Source organism: Chiloscyllium punctatum, chromosome 16 (genome assembly GCF_047496795.1).
Source record: "Chiloscyllium punctatum isolate Juve2018m chromosome 16, sChiPun1.3, whole genome shotgun sequence".
In the NCBI taxonomy this organism is placed as follows: domain Eukaryota; kingdom Metazoa; phylum Chordata; class Chondrichthyes; order Orectolobiformes; family Hemiscylliidae; genus Chiloscyllium; species Chiloscyllium punctatum.
Window position 1 is genome coordinate 12,379,195 of NC_092754.1, and position 23,692 is coordinate 12,402,886.

At 42.6% G+C, this 23,692-nt stretch overlaps 1 protein-coding gene across 1 annotated transcript in view; it reads right to left on the reverse strand.

Annotated features, from left to right (window-relative positions):
- The window catches only part of LOC140486969 (butyrophilin-like protein 2), a 209,582-nt gene that overhangs the window by 29,980 nt on the left and 155,910 nt on the right, over nt 1-23,692 (reverse strand). The gene's annotated exons all lie outside the window — the stretch shown is intronic.

Genomic DNA, 23,692 nt, shown 5'->3' on the forward strand with positions numbered 1-23,692 from the left:
ATGTTGGAGAAGCATTTACTGCCCAGTTCCTATCATTCCTTGAACTGTGTAAATCCACCACCACCACTTCAGTTCCCAACCTCTCCCAAGGATCTACTAAGGGAGGCTGGACTCCTCTTCCTCAATTCAGGGTAAGAGATGCATATGAAATACAATTTGCACAAATCATCCTGTTAGCCATTTTAACAGAATAATTGGCTCTGTTATTGATCTTACTTCAAGGTCATTGAGTCATACAGCACGGAAACAGACAATATGGTCCAACTAGTCCACGTTGACCCATAATCCCAAACTAAACTAATGCCACTTGCCTGCATTTAGTCTATATCCCTCCCAACCTTTCCAATCCACGAATTTATCCAAATGTCTTTTAAATGTTGTAACTATACCTGCATTCATCACTTCCTCTGGCAGTTCATTCCACATACGAACCACTAAGAAAAAATTGCTCCTCAAGTCCTTTTTAAATCTTTCTCCTCTTACCTTAAAAATATGTCCCCTAGTTTTGAACTCCCCCACCTTAGGGAAAAGATCTTTGCTATTTATCGTATCTATGCCCCTCATGATTTTATAAAACTCTATCAAGGTGACCCCTCAACCTCCTATGCTCTAGTGAAAAAAGTTCCAGCTTTTCTAATCTATTTTTATAACTCAAACCTTCCATTCACTGCAACATCCCGGTAATTTTTTTTCTGAATCCTACCCAGTTTAATAATATCCTTCCTATAACAGGGCAATCAGAACTGGACACAGTGCTCCAGAAGAGGCCTCATCAATATCCTGTACAACCTCAACAAGACATCACAACCCCTGTACTCACACATCTGAGCACTAAAGACAAACGTACCTGTGGCACAGTGGCTCAGTGCCTCACAGCACCAGGGTCTCAGGTTCGATTCCAGCCTCGGGTGACTGTCTGTGGGGGTTTGCACATTCTCCCCGTGTCTGCATGGGTTTCCTCCGGGTGCTCCGGTTTCCTCCCACAGTCCAAAAATGTGCAGGTTAGGTGAATTGGCCATGCTAAACTGCCCGTAGTGTTAGGTGAAGGGGTAAATGTAGGGGAATGGATCTGGGCGGTTTGTTCTTCGGAGGGTCAGTGTGGACTTGTTGGGCCGAAGGGCCTGTTTCCACGCTGTAGGTAATCTAATCTAAACATTTACTAAATGCCTTTTTAACCACCTGTCCATGTGTGTTGCAAAATTCAAAGAATTGTGTACCTGAACCCCTAGGTGTAGATCAGAAATTTGTGATTCCAATCCCAATTTTAGTAACTTTAACAGATGACCTATCCTGGCATATCTATGTAATATTGAGGAAGCTCTGCACTATTATAAGTATGGTATTTCAAAGTGAAGTTAAACAAAAATTTATACAGTATTTTTCAGGATGTAAAATGTCTCAAAATATTTGAGCTGATTTATGCACATCATTGCCCCAAAACACAAATGCACTACCTTAACAGATATGCTGTACTTTTTTGTGATCTTAATTGTAGGATCAATATTAACTGGATATCAAGAAAATCCCTAGATCTTCTTATAAATGATGTCATTGGAATAGTTTACATTTTTCCAAGTGAGTAGTAGGATTTTAGTTTAATGCCTACTCTGAAAGGCAACATGTCCACCAGGGCAGCACTCCCTCAGTTCTGTAGTAGAGAGTCAGCCTTGATTTTTGTGCTTCATTCCTAAAGTAGAACTTGGACCCTTGACCTTCTCTTTCTCACAGTGTGAACACATTACAACAGAGTCATGGCTGACACTCAAAAGCCTGGATGTCCTTTTCAGATGGATGTGGAAGATAGAAATTAAGATGGACAAATGCATTCTCGGTGCACTGGATACTATTTATCACTCAGATAGTCTTCTTATTATCAGATTTTTGTTAGGTCTTGTTTTTACCCCAATTTTTTACATTAAAAAGTACTTTCACTCTTCTAGAGGCATAGAATTGTACATAACAGAAACAGACCCTTTGGTCCACCATGCCAATTCGATATCTTAACCAAATCTAGTCCCATTTGCTAGAACTTGGCCTATGTCCCTCTAGTTAAATCATTGGCTATAAAATGCTTTGAAACATCCTGAGGTCATAAAGGCACCATCTTTTTAACTGGGAGAAGCCTATTGCTCCCCCTAGTGTCAGCTGGTGGTCCAGACAAAGCGGCTCCTTCGCCTCCTGGGCCAGCCTGCTTCTGGCTCAGACCAGATAGTCTGCACTGGGTGCTCATTTTGTTTGATCAGTTCAGAGACATCATAATAATGAGGTTTGGATCACCAAATGGACCAGGTCCTCCAGCCGCACGTCCAATTGATTATTCAGCAGTCAAAATCCACCCCACACTCTCAACACATGACTCTGTTGGAATTGAGAGAGATGCAATTGGAACAATCCTATGGAAACCAATTAATATGTCTCTATCTGCTGGGCACCGGGCCCACAAAACATCATGACAAAGTTTAAAAAGCTTGCAGCATAACTTAAAAGATTTTATTTTAAACTGAATTAAATCACTTGAATGCAAAGGAATGAGCTGAATAAGAGAGCAAATACTGGATGAGTGGTGCTGGACGAGCACAGCAGTTCAGGCAGCATCCAACGAGCAGCGAAATCGATATTTCGGGCAAAAGCCCTTCATCAGGAATAAAGGCAGTGAGCCTGAAGCATGGAGAGATAAGAGAGCATTCAGTCCTTTAAGTGTGTCCATGAAATCATGGACACATTCAATTTCCCTAAGTACACATTCTACATACATGCTGTCAACCTCAAAAATAATCAAGCAAAACACAAGGATATTCATTTATTTATATTATATGCAAAAGACAACAGGATTATACAGCATTTGCATCACCCTTACCCCACCCTTCCCTGGCCAAGAACAGAGGAACAACATATTTGTTGTCTTTATGTCCAACTTATATGTCTCCCAGCCTGTTTTCAATCAGATCTCTTTCCAGCTCCTTTTTAAACAAGTTGATCAACTCAGCTTCAGTTAATTTTAACTGGCTGTTCTGGAAACTAGGGCAGTAAGTGAACTGATAAAAATGGCGATGTATGAAACCTCCCATGAAAAATAAATGAACCTTATTAATGCCACATGCTCACTAACTGCCAGTACTAATGATAACCTCTGATGTTCATTCAAAGTAAAGAAGGCTGTTTCTCTTTTACATGTCTGGAGATTCCTGTGTTTGCTCCTACAGGGAAAACAGAGATATTCTGCCCTTTACTGCAGTGAATTTATTCTGTGGTTTCCTTTACCAGTAAAATAATAAAATGATAATGTTGCAATAAAACACAGTGCTGCAAATGCAATTCTCTTCACACTGTCACAGGACAAATTGTGGGGTAATTTTTCTGGAAAGACTGCACAATAGGGAATCAAAAATCAGCAAGACAATTTCACATCTTGCTCAATCCACTGATAGAAGACGAGAGAGGGCTAAATGAAGGATAATGGAAGGAAAGCTGCAGTGTAGGAATAAACTAAAGTAAAGACAACAATAAGCAAGGAAGAAAGTATCCTAGTGTTTATGATACTGAACCAGTAAAACAGTTCAAATTCCACCATAACAGTTTTGATTTTAAATTGGACCAGCAGCAGAAAAAATAGGGCTGGATTTAGATTCTGCTACCTCTATATCTGGTCTGACCTCCATGTGACTCCACTGTGACACTGCGTGGCTGAATTCTTCTACTTACAGGGTAAATGGTGATGACAATAGATAGCACAGGGCAGGACTGGTTAGCTCAATAGATAGAGCATGGGGCTTAATGATAATGACAATGTGTGTTTAAACTACATACCTGGTAAGTTAGTTCCTGTTGTTCCCCTTCTTCCACTTGTCCCACAGATATACCATGACATCATTGAATGATAATGAACAGCCTTTGGACAATGAGGAAACTGTATGAAGAGAGAGTATAAATAGTGCCTTGTTGCCCACTTACCAAGAGCAGCCCTATTTACGATAAAACTGGCCAGGAATTTTTCTTTCAATTTTCCTCCTTTTGTCCTGTGTGTGAGCCCATAGACAGCAGTCACCATCCACTACCCAGTGAGCTTTGACTTGCTAAACTAGAAAGCACGCTTTTTGCTTATGGAGAGGATTACGTTATCGGACATATAATTTGATGTTAAATGGTGTTTATCAGTCTCAATGCCTGTAGAACTAATGACAAGGTTTTTTCTTCTCATTCCACAGACGATTTATTAAGGCAGATTGCACTTAAACACCAAACCAACAATTTCAATCCAAGGTAACAAAGAATGGTTGTTGAAGAGCTGGACCTGAGATGTAGTGAGAAGAAATTATATGGTGTACATTTAAGTGCTTGCAGAGCATCTGATTATTGTGCTGGCACAGTGTAAATGTTAAACAGAACGAGTGAGTCAGGAGGCCAAAGGGAATCACCACGGCTCTGGTCACAGATGAAAAGAGCAACGGTCACGACTTATGCATATCGACATCCATTGCAATCTGAATAGGCAATGGGAGGAACAATACCTGCCCTCTCTGTTGATACTCACCAGACTGAAGAGGGAAACCCATGTTTGTCTTCCAACGCAGTAAAAGAGACTGAATGATCAGTTTAGCTCAAACAGCAGACCCCAGAAGTAAATACGCTTTAATGAACCAGTCAAGAGAAAATATCTGCTGCATACAATGTCAAAATGGTTTATGTTTTCCAGTCTGATTCATATAGAGAATGACAGGCAGGAATGAGAAACAGCTTGCCAAGCAAACAGACCTATTATCAGGGCGTTGTAGTTTCAATGAGCAAGAGCAAAGGATGTTTAATAAATTCTTTTTTTTCCCCAGCACCTGCATCACTCCTTTGACTGTGCAAATATGTCAGTGGGTCTGTATAACAGAATAAAAATACTCTACTGATACATTCCTCTGATAGGCCAGGTGGCAAGTGTACTGTAGAGCTGAAAGTGGTGCCGATCAGAAAAATGCCACATCCAATCCTTGTATTCAGTTCGCTGGTATCTTTGGGCCCAGATGCCCAAATAAAGTGGGCCCAGTTTTGTTTTCTCCTGGACAGCCTTTCTGCCCTGGGTCTATACTTGGATCCACAAGGGAATTCTCTTGAAAACCTTATTCAAGTAGCCATTATTAATATCAGCCGATGCAATAATTGTCAGGGGGGTAAGTTATCATGACAGAGTTTTACTCAGCCTTCATCTGCCATTCATACAAACGTAGCTTTCTGTCAGTAATCCCTAGAGAGAAACCAAGTCATTTTTTTTCTCTTTTGTAAACAAACTGAAGCTAATGAGTGTGCTTGCATCCCCTTTACCTAATTTGTCATCATTCACTGAGTTTCTTTTAGCAACAATTAAGTAACCGAAGTTTCCCTGATGACGTCTTAAAGGGTTAGCGTTCACAATTTTGTCCTCCTGCTGTACCCAACCACACCTTACTTCATCATCTTTCATCTGTTCGGCAGCATCCTTAGATCATCAACAGGGAATTCAGAGAGAGTCACTACACCATTGCAACAGCAAAGTGGTTATGTTACTGAACCAGAAGCCTGGATTATATACATTTAAATCCTAACAGAACAGCTTGGGAATTTAAAATTTAGTTGATTAAATAAATTTGGAATAAAAAGCTACAATCATTCCTCTGTACCTGCGCTGGATCCATTCCTGAGAACCCCCCATGAATGATTAAAATTGACGGGTGTGGCACTTGATAAAAATAGGTTAAAATCGCAGATATACGAGTTTTGCCCACGAATATTGATCTTTGTTGTTAAATTTCTTTGGTGCTTCTAGGTAAATTCATGACTTTGCAGATACAGGGGATTTACTGTAGTCCTAGTGGTAATGACCATGAAACAACTGGACTGTTGTTATAACTCAGTTGGTTCTCTGATGTCCTTTAGGGAAGGTGAGCGACTGTTTTTTTAAACTGGGTTTTGCATTTTTGTGACTTCAGGTCCACAGCAACGTGATTGAATCTTAATTGCCATTTGAAAGTGCTTAGCTAGTCTTTAGCTGTTGTGAGAAAGTATGACAGTTCAGAGGTTTGGAATTCTGCAGTGAGAAACACACTTTGACTCTCCACGACTTGCTGTTCAGTCAAGAGTGTGATGGAATGTACTCCATTTGCCTGCATGAGAGCAGCTTCAACAATACTCCAGAAGCTCAACACTGTCTAGAACAAATCGACTCCCAGCCACCTCCTGAAATGTTCAATGTTTCCACTGCTGGTGCTCAGTGACAGCGACTGATACCATCTATGAGATGTACTGCAACAACACCCTCAGGCTGCTATAGCATCGTCAAAACATCCGACCTCCACTGAAATAACTCAACAGGGGCTGGTATCCCATCACCAAGTCACTTTTTATTCACACACGACACTGATCTATCGCCTTCAGAGTGAATGGAACGTCTGACCCTCCTGGTTCTATTTGTCAGCCAGGGCCCCCTGATTGGACCAGATTAACAGCCCCAATCAGGGAACTTATTCCATGCATCTACCTGGCTGTGGGTGGTATGTAACACACAGTAATTTACTTCTTGCATCTGCAGCATCTCGGAAGAAATTCATCTTGTCTTCAGGTGGCAAAGACATCGAGGTAGCGATATTCGCCCCGTCTATCTCAGATTCCGAGGTCTCAATGCTTGACAGACAGGGAGAACCCACAGGTGCTGGAACAGTTGGAAGTGCAGTTGAGGGACCAGGCATGTTTTGCTCCCGCGCCTGTTTGCGAGTTTGCAGCTTTCATATGGTCATGAGCTTGTTGCAGACTGTCGTGCCTACCCGACAATCACTTTATACAATCACTGGACCTGACCTCACATCAACCATGCCTCTTACCTATCCAGGGCCATTCCACTGGTTCCTACACCAGACTTCCCCTGAAGTAAACTGTCTCTCACTTAGTGGAGTCTTGGGTCCTGTATTGGCGTTCCTAATGTAAATCACCTTCCCCAGCTTGGGTCCAGGAATGTCAGATTTAACTTGGTATGAAGTCCTCACCCCATTAGCAACTCTGCTGGAGCTATCCCTGCAGTTGCATGAGGGGTGGTGAGTATCAAATAGGATCTGGGATAGTTTGGAATCTAGTGAAGCTACAGGCTGGTTCTTTAAACCTGCCTTCAATGTTTGGACTGTTCTTTCTGTCCGACCATTGGATGATGGATGTGTATGGAGCTGACAAAGAAGAGCTTATGCCAGAAATATCAACTCCTCTGCTCCTCGGATGCTGCCTGACCGACTGTGCTTTTCCAGCACTGCACTCGTCAACTTTAGGAAATAAACCCTGCTGTAAGCTGCGGCCTGTTATCTGTGACCAACTTGGAAGCCATGCATTGAAAAAGATGCACACAGTTTTTCTATCATTGCTCCCATGTTTGATGAATCAACTGAATGCATATCCAGCCGTTTTGTGTGGGTGTCCACAATGACTAATAACATTGAGCTCATGAAACAAACTGTCCACGTAACTGAGTCCAGGGTTTACCCAGCCATTCCCACAAATGTGGGGAAGCTGCTGGGGGTAATTTTTGTCCTTGTTGGACCCGAGACACCTTTGATCACCCTTACTTTGTCTTCCAATTGGTGTACCCTGGTCTTGTCGACTTTGCAGCCCACCTAGGCCACTTGGGGTGCCTAGAAAACATTTTTCCCGCTAAAGCATGTGCCTAAGGACTATGTCCAAATTCTTCATGTCCTCCTTATTTGTCTTCCCTGTTATTAGCACATCATGCAGATAAATGGCAACCTGGAGTCGACCTTGTAAAGTGTTCTCCTTCATTCACTGAAAGATTCCACAAGCTGACAATACCCCAAATGGCAGTGTCTTTTATTGGTATAAACCCTTATGGGTATTAAATGTAAGATATTTCTGGGAATATCTAACCACAATTACAGATACGCATGGCTCATGTCCAGCTTTGTGAAGGACAGCTCCCCTGCCAGCCTTGCATAAAAATCCTCAATGTGAGGGATTGGGTATTTATCCAGCTGGAAAAGTGGTTTACTGTTTATTTAAAATTCCCACAAGGGTGAACTGACCCACTGGGCTTCACAACCAGTGCTGCCCATTCTGCAAACTATGCTGGCTTGATGATTCATTCACTTTCCAGCCTTCTGATTTCTGTCTCTACTTTTGCCCGTAAGGCAAATGGCACTGGGCAGGCCTTGCAAGATCATGGAATTGCTTCCTGGTCAACATGTAAGGTGGTCCTGGCACCTTTGATAAACCCTAAACCATCCTGAAATACATCCTGGTATTTAATTAGGACTTCACTCAGGCAGTCATTTTCTAATTGAAAAATGTAGAGCCAATCAAGGTGAATCTTTTTCAACCAATTTTGCTTTATTAGGATTGGGCCCCGAGCCTTTTACTACAATCTGTGGTAACTGAACCAGCTGCTTCTCATATGAGTCCAGAACTACAGCTTTACCCTTAATTTGTAAAGGTTCCCCAGTATAGGTTCTCAGTCAAGATTAGAGTGGTGCTGGAAAAGTAAGCAGGTCAGGCAGCATCTGAAGAACAGAAAAATTGACATTTCGGGCAAAAGCCCTTTATCTTTCCTGACGCTTTTTCAGCACCACTCTAATCTTGACTCTGATCTCCAGCATCTACAGTCCTCACTTTCGCCTCGGTATAGGTTCTCAGTCTAGTCAAAGTCTTTGGCAAACTTAAGAGCAAATTTTGTTAAAGACTGGTTCTGCAATCACTGACACAGCTGCACCGCTATCAACCTCCATCCGAACTGCGTGACCATTTAACCAGATATTTATTTTGATTGGTTCTGATTTGGATGTTGCTCAACAATTTAATTGTTCCAAACCAGATGTAGGTGGGCTTTCCAAGGTGTGCACGCTCCTTGGAAAGCCTATGAGTTCTTATGCAATTCAGGCCTAATGGGACTCTTTTGCTGTCTCAACTCCATATATCAACAGCAACTTCAACGGTTTGCTGATCCAAATCTGGAAGAAAATTTTAATAATTTGGCTGAGACTTTGCTTTATTTTGGGGTTTTGCTGATGGCTGACCTAGAGACTCTCTGCTCAGGATATGTCTTGAGAGAGGCTGTGCAATTGCCTTCTCTTGTGATGGTGTTCCCCAAACTTAGTTGCTCTGGCAAGTGTGTCCACTTCCATTGGCATACCCTATAACTCATCTGCTCCACTTGCTGCATTTTCTAACAGTTGTAGTGCCTGTTTGAAGTCCAGTTGAGCTTCAGCTAGTAGCACTTTTACATGGTTACATCATTATCCCACATTCCATACATTCTCTCAGTATCTCATTAAGGGTTAAACCAAAGTCACATGCTTCTGCCAGTTATCTTATCCTCATCAGAAATCCCAATATGGATTCACCTAGTTCTCAAATTGCCAAGTAAAACCAATAATTTCAGAATTAGGTGAGGCTTGGGGTCATAATATTCCTCAACCAAATCCATCGACTCTTGAAAGATTTTAGTGTCCTGTGACTGAAGGAAAGTTAGGCTCCCAACAGCCAAAAAAGCTGAGAGTCCACAAGCTGTCAGGAGAAATACTTGTTGCTTTTCATCTGCCCCAATGTCATTTGCTTGAAAAAAAAACACATTCTCTCCACATACTGGGCCCAGTCTTCAAAGGCAGGACCAAATGAGTCAAGCTTCCCAAATAACAACATGATGTCAGAAATGCTTACCCCAACTCAAAGACAATCATTGTGAGTGAACTTCTTCAGGAGAGTGCTTTTCTTTCATCTCCACTGAAATAACTCCACAGAGGCCGGTATCCGTCACCAAGTCATCCTTTGTTTACACATAGAGAGTCCCTGACACTGATCCAGCTCCCTCAGAGCTAGCTCTCAGAGTGACCAGAACCCCTAACACTCCTGTCAGCCAGGGCTCCCTGATTGGACCAGATTAACAGCCCCAGTCAGGGGTAGGCTCATTTTCTATGTGCCTACCTGGCTGACCTCATACAACACTACAACCACCACCTAAAAACATCAAGGCATATTCATGGAAACATCACTACCTGAAAGGTCCACTTCAAGTCTCTCAGCCTCATAACTTGGAATCATATCGCCTTCATTGTTGCTGGGTCAAAAACCTGGACTCTTCTCATAATTAAATGTGCTTACAGATGGACATGCAGCAGATCTTGGCAACCAGAACTGTATCCTGAACAATTGATATTATACACCATGAAGGGAGAGCTCCCTGCATGACTATCTAAAAGCAAGTCCTTCATCACAGAGGGTCACATGACAGAAAACCACTTCCTCTGATGTCACGCTGCTGCCTTGTACCACCCTTTTCCTTTTCATCTTGACCGTGTGTTAACCCTGTCCCGTCATCAGCATGTATGCATTTTTCCCAACATTGTTCCATTTCTATTCATTATCAACTTGCATCCCTCAACCCCACCCTCGCACCAGGTCTCTTGCAGTGAAGCTTCAGTTGTTGACCATTCTCTTGGTTTCCTTAGAGGATGGATAAGACTGGCTTGAGGTCTTCTTAGGAGCAAAGAGGAACATTGGCTATTCCTTTTACCATGGAGAAGTATCCACTGTGCCGCTCTTGTGGATGGGGTGAACTGTTTAAGGTGATCCCACGGCCATCATTTGGCTGAATCCATCTTTGAATCTTTCAGTTCTGCTCAAGCATGGGGTGGACTTGGCATCAGTTGTCCAGTGAGAGAGGTGGTTGAGAGCTATTTTCCAGAAGCTGATGTAGTTTGTTACCCAAATGGGGACATTCTCAACATTCCTGGGCTCTCTGGAATGTTGTTCTGTGGCTGCCTGGCCCATCCCGTGCTGTCCTTGATGAGCTGTGCAAGCTCCAGAGTTTCTTCCTGTGGTTGGTCACCATAAGGTATCTTCCAGTCACCCCACCTGGCCCCTCCTCCTTCCCTTAAAGAGTGTGAGGCCCTGAGGTTCTTGGTTTGACTGGTTGCTGTGGTTCCAGCCTGCCTTCCACTTGCCTGCTTCCTGAAGGGCAGTGCCCAGTCTGGTACAGCCCACCCTGCGGCTGCTGGCATGGAACACCATTGACGATGGCTTTCTTGTCAAGTTTTCTCTGCTACTGACAATTAAAGAAGCCATCAGACAAGGCTTGTGCTTCCCTGCTCAACAAAGAATAGAAATGATTCCGATGGATGTCGCAGATTGGTGAAGTTTTTCATCCCCGGGGTGGAGTCACATAGTCATGTAGCTGAAAACCCTCAATGGGGTGACCTCTGGACTATGAAAACATTCTGTGAAGGATTGCAGGAGCTGTGCTCACAGCCTGTGTGCAGTATTGAGATGCTAAATGAAAATGGTTGCTCCCATTGAACTTAAATCTTATTTTGTCATTTATTCACAAAGAGTTCTGCATCCAGAAATCCTTAGTCATCTGAGCTACTTTTAAAAAAGCTTCAGATCTAAATATGAATGCTTCCAATGGTAATGAAACGTCAGTTTCATGTCAAATTTCACCATTTGGATTAATTTCCTAATTTTCCCATATAAACCAAGTCAGATTGTCCATTCACAGCAACAAGCTGGATCACATTCTAGTCTGAAGTGGCTTTAACCCAAAATATAGAAATCAAACATGTCCTTTAAAATGTCCAATCAATCCATCCTCATCTGAGACACTTATAACCAATTTCATCCTGTTCACATCTGGAACCTTGCTCTTGTGATCAACTCTACCAAACTGTGTGCTTGACTGCCCCTATCCCAAACCTCCTCACCTATAATATCCCCAAGTTTGCAGATGATAGAAAGCTGGGTGGGAGGGTGAGCTGAGAGGAGTTTGCAGACATCCTTCAGAGTGATTTGGACAGTTGTGTGAATGGGCAAATACTTGGCAGATGAATTATAATCTGAGCTGAAAATGTGTTGCTGGAAAAACGCAGCAGGTCAGGCAGCATCCAAGGTGCAGGAGAATCAACGTTTTGGGCATGAGCCCTTTTTCAGCTCTGATCTCCAGCATCTGCAGTCCTCACTTTCTCCTCGAAGATGAATTATAATGCAGATAATGTGAGTAGTTAAACAGGAAGGCAGATTACTATCTGAATGGCGATCGATTGGGAAAGGGGGAGGTGCAATGAGACCCCTGGGTGTCCTTGATCACCAGATATGGAAAGTAAGCATGCAGGTACAGGTGAAAAAGACAAATGATATGTTGGCCTTCATAGTGAGCAGTTTCATGTACAGGAGCAGGGATGTCTTGCAGCAAATGTACAGGGCGTTGGTGAGACCATACCCAGAGTATTATGGCAGTTTTGGTCTCCTTCTTTGAGAAAGGATGTTCTTGTCATGGAAGGACAATAGCTTTCCAGACTGACTCCTTGAATGAGAGATTTCTTCATCCAGGGAGTGGCGAGCCTGTGGAATTCACTGCCTGGGAAAGAGGTTGAGACCAAAATATTGAATGTTTTCAAGAAGGAGTTAGATATAGTTCTTAGAACTGAGGATCAAAGGGTATGGGGCAAAAGCAATAACAGAGGACTGAGTTGGATGATCAGCCATGATCCTATTGAATGGCAGAACAGATTTGAAGGGCCAAATTTCTATGGGTTTTTATAATGCTTAAATGTCCAGTTGTCCCCTCAATGTTTTGTGTGATGGGTGAGAAAGATCAACCATGCTTTCTAGAGTAAGCCTAACAGCCTCCCATTGGGCTATTTGATGGTAGAGGGTATGTCCAATTAAAGTTAGTAGCCAGCTAACTGCATTTCCTTCTACTCATGACCTGCCCCCATATTATTGAGGCACAGTGACGATGACAGGCAGCCCAGCCACCCTTAGGTCTATTGTGGCCTGTAAGTGGACAAATTGTGCCTACTCAAGGACCTGGTGCCACCTTTGCTGTAATTGTATGTGTGGCTGGCAATGTGGAAGGAATACAGTCAGCCTGGCAATTTCAAGAATGGGTTAAGTCAAGAATACCACTTTGGTGTGGGGTGAGTGCCCTGTACAATTTGGGGCACTTCCCTCAGATAGTAACTACACCCCCACCATTTTCCTCTCTGTCCTCCAAAACCTGACCCCATCTCATCCCCCGCTCCCATGTACACCCTCATTTCGGTGCCCAATCCTTCTCTGACCGAAATGACATGATTTACCCTAGGGTCTGTCCTTCTTCTCAGGAATCTTTGTCGTCCTAGCACTGGCTATTACCTGCTTCTGATTCTGTTGAGGCTGCTTGAACCTTGGTCAATTCTCAAGCAGTCTGTTTGATCAATAATTTGTAAAGGAGGGACTTCCTGTCCTGAAGAGGCAGCCAAATTTATAATCAAGTTATTGACCAAACGTTCAATCAGAGGTAAGATGAGGACTGTGCCCCTGTAAAATTCACCCCTTCATTTCAATTTCAACTTACACCATTCCAGTAGATCTACCTCATGTAATTTTCATTCTGTGTATTTCATTATATTATTTCCTATATGTAGTATATTCCATAAATGTTCCTTGAGAGAGGGATGGATGACAATGATTATGGAACAAGCTAAAAAACATTAAACTGAAAATAATAATTAGCAGTTGTACCTACTGCCTCATCAATTTCCTTTGTCCACCATGTCTACCTTACTGGCATGAATACCATGTATTAGACTGGCAAATTGGTTGGGTGTAAGAACTGTGGTAGTCTTTTTAAATAAATGACCAATCTTCAAGCAATTTTCTACCAGATGATATTTTGAACATCTAACCCACACAGTCAGTCATAGTGAATGTGATTCAGAAGAATATAATTCCCGATTGTCCTGACAAGTCTTGGTCATCAATAACATGCTGTAGGTCTTAGCAGAGCAAGTAAATTTCAGCCACCAAAGTACTATCATTGGGAGTTCCACCACTTTTCACTCATCAATATATCACTCTTTAGTACTTGTTTCTTTACCTGACTTTCATAGATTTCATTGAACTAATCAGTACCATCAGCAGGATGGGACTCAGCAAGATCTTGGGGAGTGTTGACTGTCCGCCAAAGATCTGGTCCGATCTGCCTCTTTCTGACAATGTCTGCATTGTACTGTATAGTGTAATGGTACCATTTCCAAATGCATCATAGTGAAGAATGGAATTAAATAGGACTGTGCCCTAACCTCCGCTTTGAAGGAGTTTAGCTCCATACTAGATCAGATGGCAATTTCTATAACCTGTTTGTACTGAAAGCGAATACACCACATCTTAACTGGAGAACTCCTGTATGCTGATGATATCTCTCACATGGAAACACAGCTGCAAAGATTCATGGTTTGTCTCTCCCTTGCCAGTAACTTGTTCTCCCTTACTATGAGCTTTAAGAAAATTGTGGTTTTGGGATAGGGTATCACATTTCACCCCCAATTACACTAAATAAAACCATGCTGGAAGTGGTTAACACATTCTGCTACCTTGGGTGCACGGTAACAGACAGGCTGTCTCGAGATCCAGAACTCGATACATTCATAGGGGAAGTAGTTACCAGCACTGGCCAACTCACATACAAAGGATATCATCAAGCTGACTCTTCAGGACCACGTCACTGCGATTGAGGCTGGTGCTCTCAGGGTCTTGATGTATGACTGTGAAAAACTTACAGATATCAAGAAGGGAATGTCAACACCCTTTATTTTTATTGTTTGCAGTATATTCTGGTAATCCAACGGGAAGATATAATAACCAATGTGACAGTCCTCTTAGGTGTGAATTGCTCAGGTATGACAGTATTCCTCAAACAAAAACAAGTTCACTGGCTTGGACATGTTCCCAGGATGGAAGATGGTCACACACCTCATTATTTTCTGTATGACAAGGTAGTTTCAAGGATGCTTTCAAGCTTGACATGAAGGCTCTAACAACTGAATTTTGTATCTAGGTGCCCCTATTTGACAAGGGAGGACAATGTTGACTTAATCTGTGAGTTGGCATGTAGCACCATGATGATCAATATCTACAGCAGCTTGGCAGTGGGTGCCAACACCAAAAATAGCCATGGAGCCACCTACTTCTTCCGCAGAACCTGTTTCTTGCAGATTGATCTCTTTAGCTATTAGCACAAGTCCACCATTTAAAGCAACCCCATACCCTATAGATTTAATTTGCTACATGGCCATCATCATGTGTAGATAGAAGAATCCTGACCAGAGATCTTGAAAGTTTAGGGTGTTTCACGAAGCAACATATTATTTTTGGACCGGGAGATTTAGTAAGCCTCAGCAATCAATATATTAAGACTGTCATTAGAAGGTTTGATGAATCTAACTCAATGATATATTGGTACACATCTTGGAATACATCCCAGGTTTCCCTGTCCTCTATGTAAGCTTGAGTAGAATCACTGGCTTGTCTACTGTCATTGATACTTGTAAAGTTGGAAAATCCTATGGACCAGTATATTGCCATTATCATGAACAATAATGAGGCGGAGGCCTAGTGGTATTATCACTGGGCTGTTAGCCAAGGTTAATGCTCTGAGGACCCAGGAAATCCTGCCATGGCAGACAGTGGAATTTGAATTCAATAAAAATATGGAATTAGGAATCTAATGATGACCACAAATCCATTGTCACTTGTTGGAAAAACCCATCAGCTTCACTAATCCCCTTTTAGAAATGGAAACTGCAATCCTTACCTGGTCTGGCCTACATGTGACTTCAGATCCACAGGTTGACTCTTCAGTGCACTTGAGAAAATTAGGGATGTGTAATGAATGCCGGCCTTGCCTGTGGCACCGTCATCTTGTGAGTGAATAAAAAATAATATTGTGAGTCTCACTCCCTAAAACTCTGAAGGCCTGTTGAATTGCACAATATTTTCAATGTGCTTCAGGTAAGATATAACTGTTTTTTTCTAATTTCTTCCACTCTGAATATTGAAAAAGATGCCTTTATACTTTAGTGAATATGGCAATTGGTTTTCTCTTTGTTCCCTGCGCAGAATTAGAAAGGCAAATCATGTGACCTTAATGTCAGTGAAGGTTTAAAATATGTGACCCACTGTAACTGGAAGAGGCTGGTGCTAATGTCACAGTGATGCATACCTTGCAGCGCCTTAACCCAGCACTACACGCCTGGAGAACCTGTTTGGTTTAGCACATCAAATCAAATAGCCTGTAGGGTTGGATATTTCACATCAAAACCATGCATTCCCTTGCTGTGTCAGGTCGGTATATTACAGACAGATTCAACATTCAGCCAAAGTTAAAAATCCGATGGAAGTAAATGGATATGACATGGATTAGAGAGAACTAGTGTCTTGCTCAGATTCACCTTAGCATTTGTTTAATTGCTTGTAGACCGTGCCTTCACATACACTCCATGTGTTATGTGATTCTTTGGCAATAGGATGCACATGTTCCCAACTATATTCAGGCTCAGATTCCCAAAGGGATTGGAGGCTTATGTACACCACCACACATTTTTTCAGCCACTATTTTGGCCACTAAGAAATGTGGACTAGAGAGTAGGAGTTGCTCATTTAAGTTGATTTGTACAGAGAATTCAATCCATTTAAAGAAAGCAGTATCTATGATAGTGCTCAGGTTTTACATTTGGCTGTTCTTTAAAGAGAGGTGTAGCTAGTGTTTTAAACTCTTGTTTTAAACAGTTCAAGATTATAGAAAACAAAGACAACTGCTAGATGCTTTATCTCTAAGTCCCAGTGCAGACACTTTGCTAATTATAAAGGATATTTGCCCAATTTAGTTATATCACACTGTGTCATATCCACGTTCAGCAAAAGATGTTGACTCATGTTGAGATATGACTTTCTGGTTGCCTGTCAGAACCTCACTGAAGTGTCTATTCTTTGATGAGTGTTGACAGGCTATTTACCTATGGTCCAAATGTTCCTTTACCAACACATGTTTACAGCAAAAAAAACTTTTGCCTTTGTTTTTCTTCCACAGCCCAGACGTTCATGAAATGAAGCATGATTTCCTGTTTTTGAGGAAGGCAAGGAATGAATGCAGGCTGGGGTGGGTGGAAGATGAACTTCTCAGCAACCCATTTATGGTTTGATCAATCATGTTATGAGAATGTTGAATAAACCTTTACATTTACATGGATGTGGAAATTGCAGTTTGCTGTGTTCTGTAGAATCTCAAAGATGATTGTGTAGGCCTGATTTATCCACAACAGAGGTTTAAAGCATGTGACCCCATCCACCACCCTTCCCCCACCCCCCACCCCCAACCTCCTCCTTGAGAAATGCAGCTGCATTTTAAGCAGTGGTCAATGGCTTTGGGTAGCACAACTTAAGGGAGAGTGGTGGCCTAGTGGTATTACTACTGCACTGATAATTCAGATACACAGGCACTGTTCTGGGGACATGGGTTTGAATCTAGTAATGGCAGCTGGTGGGATTTCAATTTTTAAAAAAATCTGGAATTAAGAGTCTAATGATGACCATGAATCCATTGCTGATTGTTGGAAAAATCCATCTGGTTCACTGACATCCTTTTGGGGATGAAACTGCCATCCTTATCTGGACTGGACTCAGATGACTCCAGACCCATTGCAATGTGTTTGACTCTTAATTAGGGATGGGCAATAAATGCTGATGCAGACAGTGACACCTCATCCTGTGAATTAATTAAAGAAAGGTTACTGATGATATTGAGTTCCCTACTGAGGCGGGCAGTCATTTACCATATGGTTAATGGTGCCTGAACTCAGTAATCATAAAGAACAGACAGCACAGAATTGACACCGTAAATTCCCAAGGTACTCAGAGGAATAGGCAAAAAATTGACACTGAGTGAATAAAGGAAGATCTAATGCATAGTGAAAGAAATGACTTGGGCGACACATTCATAAACCTTTACACCGCTGAGGCTAAACGCCAGCTCGCAGACACCTCCTCCTACTGCCCCCTTGACCATGACCCCACCTCCCACCACCAAACCATCATCTCCCAGACCATCCATAACCTCATCGCCTCAGAGGATCTCCCATCCACCACCTCCAACTTCATAGTCCCACAATCCCGCACCGCCCGTTTCTACCTCCTGCCCAAAATCCACAAACCTGACTTCCCTGGCTGACCCATTGTCTCAGCCTGCTCCTGCCCCACCGAACTCATCTCTGCATACCTCGACACGGTCCTGTCCCCCTTAGTCCAAGAACTCCCCACCTACGTTCGGGACACCACCCACGCCCTCCACCTCCTCCATGATTTTCGCTTCCCCGGTCCCCAACGCCTTATCTTCACCATGGACATCCAGTCCCTGTACACCTCCATCCCCCATCACGAAGGACTCAAAGCCCTCCGCTTCTTCCTTTCCCGCTGTACCAACCAGTACCCTTCCACTGACACCCTCCTTCGACTGACTGAACTGGTCCTCACTCTGAACAACTTCTCTTTCCAATCCTCCCACTTCCTCCAAATCAAAGGAGTAGCCATGGGTACCTGCATGGGTCCCAGCTATACCTGCTCTTCGTCGGATATGTGGAACAGTCCATCTTCCGCAGCTACACTGGCATCACCCCCCACCTTTTCCTCCTCTACATCGATGACAGTATCGGCGCTGCCTCATGCTCCCACGAGGTGGTTGAACAGTTCATCCACTTTACCAACACCTTCCACCCCGACCTCAAATTCACCTGGACTGTCTCAGACTCCTCCCTCCCCTTCCTAGACCTTTCCATTTCTATCTCGGGCGACCGAATCAACACGGACATTTACTATAAACCAACCGACTCCCCACAGCTACCTAGACAACACCTCCTCCCACCCTGGCCCCTGTAAAAACGCCATCCCATATTCCCAATTCCTTTGTCTCCGCCACATCTGCTCCCAGGAGGACCAGTTCCAATACCGTACAACCCAGATAGCCTCCTTCTTCAAGGACTGCAATTTCCCCCAGACGTAGTCGTGATCGACGATGCCCTCCACCACATCTCTTCCACTTCCCGCTCCTCCGCCCTTGAGCCCCGCCCATCCAACTCCCACCAGGACAGAACCTCACTGGTCCTCACCTACCACGCCACCAACCTTCATGTACAGCGTATCATCCGCCGTCATTTCCACCACCTCCAAACGGACCCCACCACCAGGGATATATTTCCCCTCCCTCCCCTATCAGTGTTCTGAAAAGACCACTCCCTCCGTGACTCCCTCGTCAGGTAAACACCCCCCACCAACCCAACCTCCACTCCCTTCGACCGCAAGAAATGCAAAATTTGCGCCCAAACCTCCCCCCTTACTTCCCTCCAAGGCCCCAAGGGATCCTTCCATATCTGCCACAAATTCACCTGCACCTCCACACACATCATCTATTGCATCCGCTGCACCCGATGTGGCCTCCTCTATATTGGGGAGACAGGCCGCCTACTTGCGGAACGTTTCAGAGAACACCTCTGGCCCAATCAACCCAACCACCCCGTAGCTCAACATTTCAACTCCCCCTCCCACTCCACCAAGGACATGCAGGTCCTTGGACTCGTCCATCGTCAGACCATAGCAACACGACGGTTGGAGGAAGAGCACCTCATCTTCCGCCTAGGAACCCTCCAACCACAAGGGATGAACTCAGATTTCTCCAGTTTCCTCATTTCCCCTCCCCCCACCTTGTCTCAGTCAAATCCCTCGAACTCAGCACCGCCTTCCTAACCTGCAATCTTCTTCCTGACCTCTCCGCCCCAACTCCACTCCGGCCTTTCACCCTCACCTTGACCTCCTTCCACCTATCACATTTCCAACGCCCCTACCCCAAGTCCCTCCTCCCTACCTTTTATCTTAGCCTGCTGGACACACTTTCCTCATTCCTGAAGAAGGGCTCATGCCCGAAACGTCGATTCTCCTGTTCCTTGGATGCTGCCTGACCTGCTGCGCTTTTCCAGCAACACATTTTCAGCTCTGATCTCCAGCATCTGCAGTCCTCACTTTCTCCTCGACACCTTCATAATACAGGATCCAAGATTGTGCACTATTTCACTCTTTTAACAGTCATTCATTATTAGGCCTCAAATGCGTTCACAAAGAGATAAACAAAGTAATAATGCCAGGTTGGACGTGTTCTGCTTCAACTCTAAAATATTTCTTGATATTGAAATTTTGAATACAGGGCAGTATGCAACTGAACTACTGACACGGTTGCAGTCAATGGGATTTGTTTACACAAAGATGCTGACATATGACTATGAATAGGTCTTTAAGTGTTTTGTTTTTTTCCACTTTAATCTATAAAAGATTCCTTCTACCCAGTGAAATTTCTCTACACCTAACTGAGAGTCCCCTGTCAAGGTGTTTAAGATGGTTACAATAGTTATTGTTAATGAAGAAAAGCCGTATCCTCTGCTGTTGGAGAGTCAAATAATGGTCAGTACCTAATAGTAGAACTGGGTCATTTGTCTCAGGAAACACTTCTTCACACAGAAGTTATCAGAAATCTGGAACTCTAATCCTCCTGAAAATGGGGACCAATTGAGATGTCAAAACTGAGATTGATAGATTTTTGTTAAGCAAAGGCATTAAGCTTATGGAGCTCTTAAAACTGAGCTATGGATTATTCATCACGTATTTGAACAGCAGAACAGGGTCGAAGGGCTGAATATCCTATTCCTGTTTCAATTATTGCCCTGTATCCACATTGGTTATCTAATTTTCTTTTAATTTTTATTAATTAATTTGAATAATATGATAATTTCACAGTGCAAGACTTCAGCAAGGATGATACAAGCCAATAGAAAGGTATGATGAAATGATACTGGGTATAAGGCACCATGCTTGATTAGGTTACTTACAGTGTGGAAACAGGCCCTTCGACCCAACAAGTCCACACCGACTTGCCAAAGCGCAACCCACCCATGCCCCTACATTTACCCCTTACCTAACACCATGGGCAATTTAGCATGACCAGTTCACCTGACCTGCACATCTTTGGAGTGTGGGAGGAAACCGGAGCACCCGGAGGAAACCCACGCAGACACGGGGAGAACGTGCAAACTCCACACAGAGAGTCGCCTGAGTCGACTCTTGCTTTCTGTACACCTACTCATGTGTACACTTACCTTGACAGATGGGGTTGCTGATACATCATTTCTGGAGGGCTTCTTGTTAATCCTCATGGCTTGTGAGCCACTGCCTCTAATTGGATGGTAAGGATGCTCTGACCATTAATTGTTGTTTAATGACTACTCCTGACACAGCAAGGTTGTATCCTGCATTTGATTCTGATGTCAGTTCTCAATCTCACATGGAAAATCCTGCCTCTACTATCCTGGAAAAATGTTCCTAAATGAGCCAGCAATTTCAGGACCAGAAGATAGAAGAGAAACAAAATACAAATCAAGCATTTAAAGAAAAACCTCACAAAGTCAAACAATATTTAAAGGTAAATAATTGGATTGTAGGCTGCTGATGCAAGGTCCAGTACATTGGGAAACGACTTACATGTAAACTATAATTTGAAATTGGTGTCCTCCCACATGGAGAATGCAATCAAAAGGTATACTTTAGAATATGTTATTATATTGTGTTTCACTGTCAATAATGGTCATATACCCTTCAGAGACATGTTCAGATATAATTACTATGTAGGAGCATGCAACCTGTGGGTATGAAGATCTCATACTCCATCATACTTGGGGGGTTACTTGAAGCATGAAACATTACTGGAAGCATGCTCCTCAAGGCTAATAAATGTCTGTAGCATTCTTCAATAGCATGAGGTCCATGTCCTGTTTCGTGAGGGATAAGATTAGCATTGCTGCATTTCTGCTGGAGGCAAAATCGTATTATACTTAGCAATGGTGGCCATCTGTGAAAAGTCTCCAATACCTTGGTACTAGATATTTGGAAATTAATTGAAGACAATCTGGACAACAGCCTTTACATCAGAGAATTTGAACATTCAGCAACATTAGTTCTGTGAATTTGGCCCTCCATAAAGATCTGTAGCTAGGTCATTGACCACCGAAAAACAGAACTAATTTTGAATTAGACTGTAAGTTTCTTCAAAATATAAGAAATTCCAAACAGTGTCATACTTAATTAAAAACTAAAAGTCTGAAGATACAAATATAATAAAAGACAAGGGCTACAGACCTGAACAGAAATACGGCAAGAAACAAACATGACAAATTACTGATCCAATTTTAAAAAGGTGGTTAACTAACCTTGAAAGTCCAGCTCCAAAGCTCACCTAGAAGCAAATATAGGTTAAAAAAACCATTAACATTCTTTGCCTCCGTTCAGACCTCGGTCAGTTTAGCTGTTTTCTTTCTCCAAATTGGCATGAAAATAAAAATAAGTTTGTGTGATATTGGCACCCCTTACATAATGTAAACAGCATGATTAGGCAGAAGTCAGCAACTGCAAACTTGCCAATTTGAAACCACAGGCCTGCAATTCCTGAAGCAACAGTTTTAAAAAGACCAAGGCCTGTGGATCAGCAGTTTTAATTTACCCTGTCACAGTAAGTGACACGCACTTAAAATAGTACAATGCAAAGTTTATAAAGCAAAATTATGGATAACGGAACCCTGATTTTTAGTTGGGCATCCAGTGACCCCTTTCCTGAATTGGAACAGTTCAGAACACTTACACAGTTTTATTTTACAGATCAATTGATAGAAAGTCATTACAAAAGAGCTCCAAAACTCTTGCTTGCTATTGGCAAGGAGGGCTTTGCAGAATTAGTTGGAAATATCCAAACAAGATCCGGCAAGTTCTTGAAAACCAGTGCAAGATAAGGATTAACTCTATCAACAACAAACTCCAACTCAAGTAAAACACATAGCCATGGCAAGAGTCTAATGGTTTGTCTGTCAGAAGATGTTGCAGCAACAGGCAACATCTCTTCAAATAGGAAAGAGATTCAGAGAGACTCATTTAGTCAGTCACCACCTCTATAGCAAGTACATTTAGGAAGAATCTCTTAGAGTCCTATCATTGTCACTTTACTTGAGAATAGTTGCAAGTATAAAAGCACCATAGCAGGTAAACACCAATCACATGCTTTTAGGTGCATCTAAAACTATTGTTATAGTCAAGTGGAGCGGCCAATCGAAAGGCTGCTTTTATCTATTTTCATGGAATGTGGATTAAAAATGGGAAAGGTACTGCTTTAAACTAAGGTGAAAGAAAATGTTGCAATTTTTAAAATATGGAATTCATTGTCAGTTGTATCTACGGTGTTGCCTAATTCAAGAAGAGGTATGCTCTATACCTCAACTCTGTTGATGTGTTTTCAGGGCAGTTTTGCCCAGTGGTCCAGATTTTTGATTGTTTTGTTCAACCAGAACCAGTTGTGTGTGTTTGGGAGCACTCAGCATAGTAACAACATTTTTATTGGTCCCTTGGTGAGTAGCTGCACCTTTGTGTTTGGACAATACAGCAGTAATGTCCAGCTTGAGAGTCATTGGTTCGGCCGCATTTAGAATACTGTGTACAATTCTGGTCGCCACATTACCAAAAGGATTTGGACACTTTGGAAAGGGTGCAGAGAAGGTTTACGAGGATGTTGCCTGGTATGGATGTCTTGATTCTTTGTGTGTCTGTTTGTATATTTATGGATAAAGGGTACAGTTTAAGTTGTAGAGAATTATTTGTTTATAATTCTTGTTTCTTTCGTGTCATTGGTTAAATATGGTTGATTGCAATAAATAATGATCTGCTTGTTAATCATAAAAGCTTGGTATGCATATTCTTGTAATTTGAATTAGACAGTTTGGTAAAATTGGGTAACTTGTTGGTTTACTAGGATTTTCATCTCCAGGAATAGCGGAGCTTGATTTCCAAT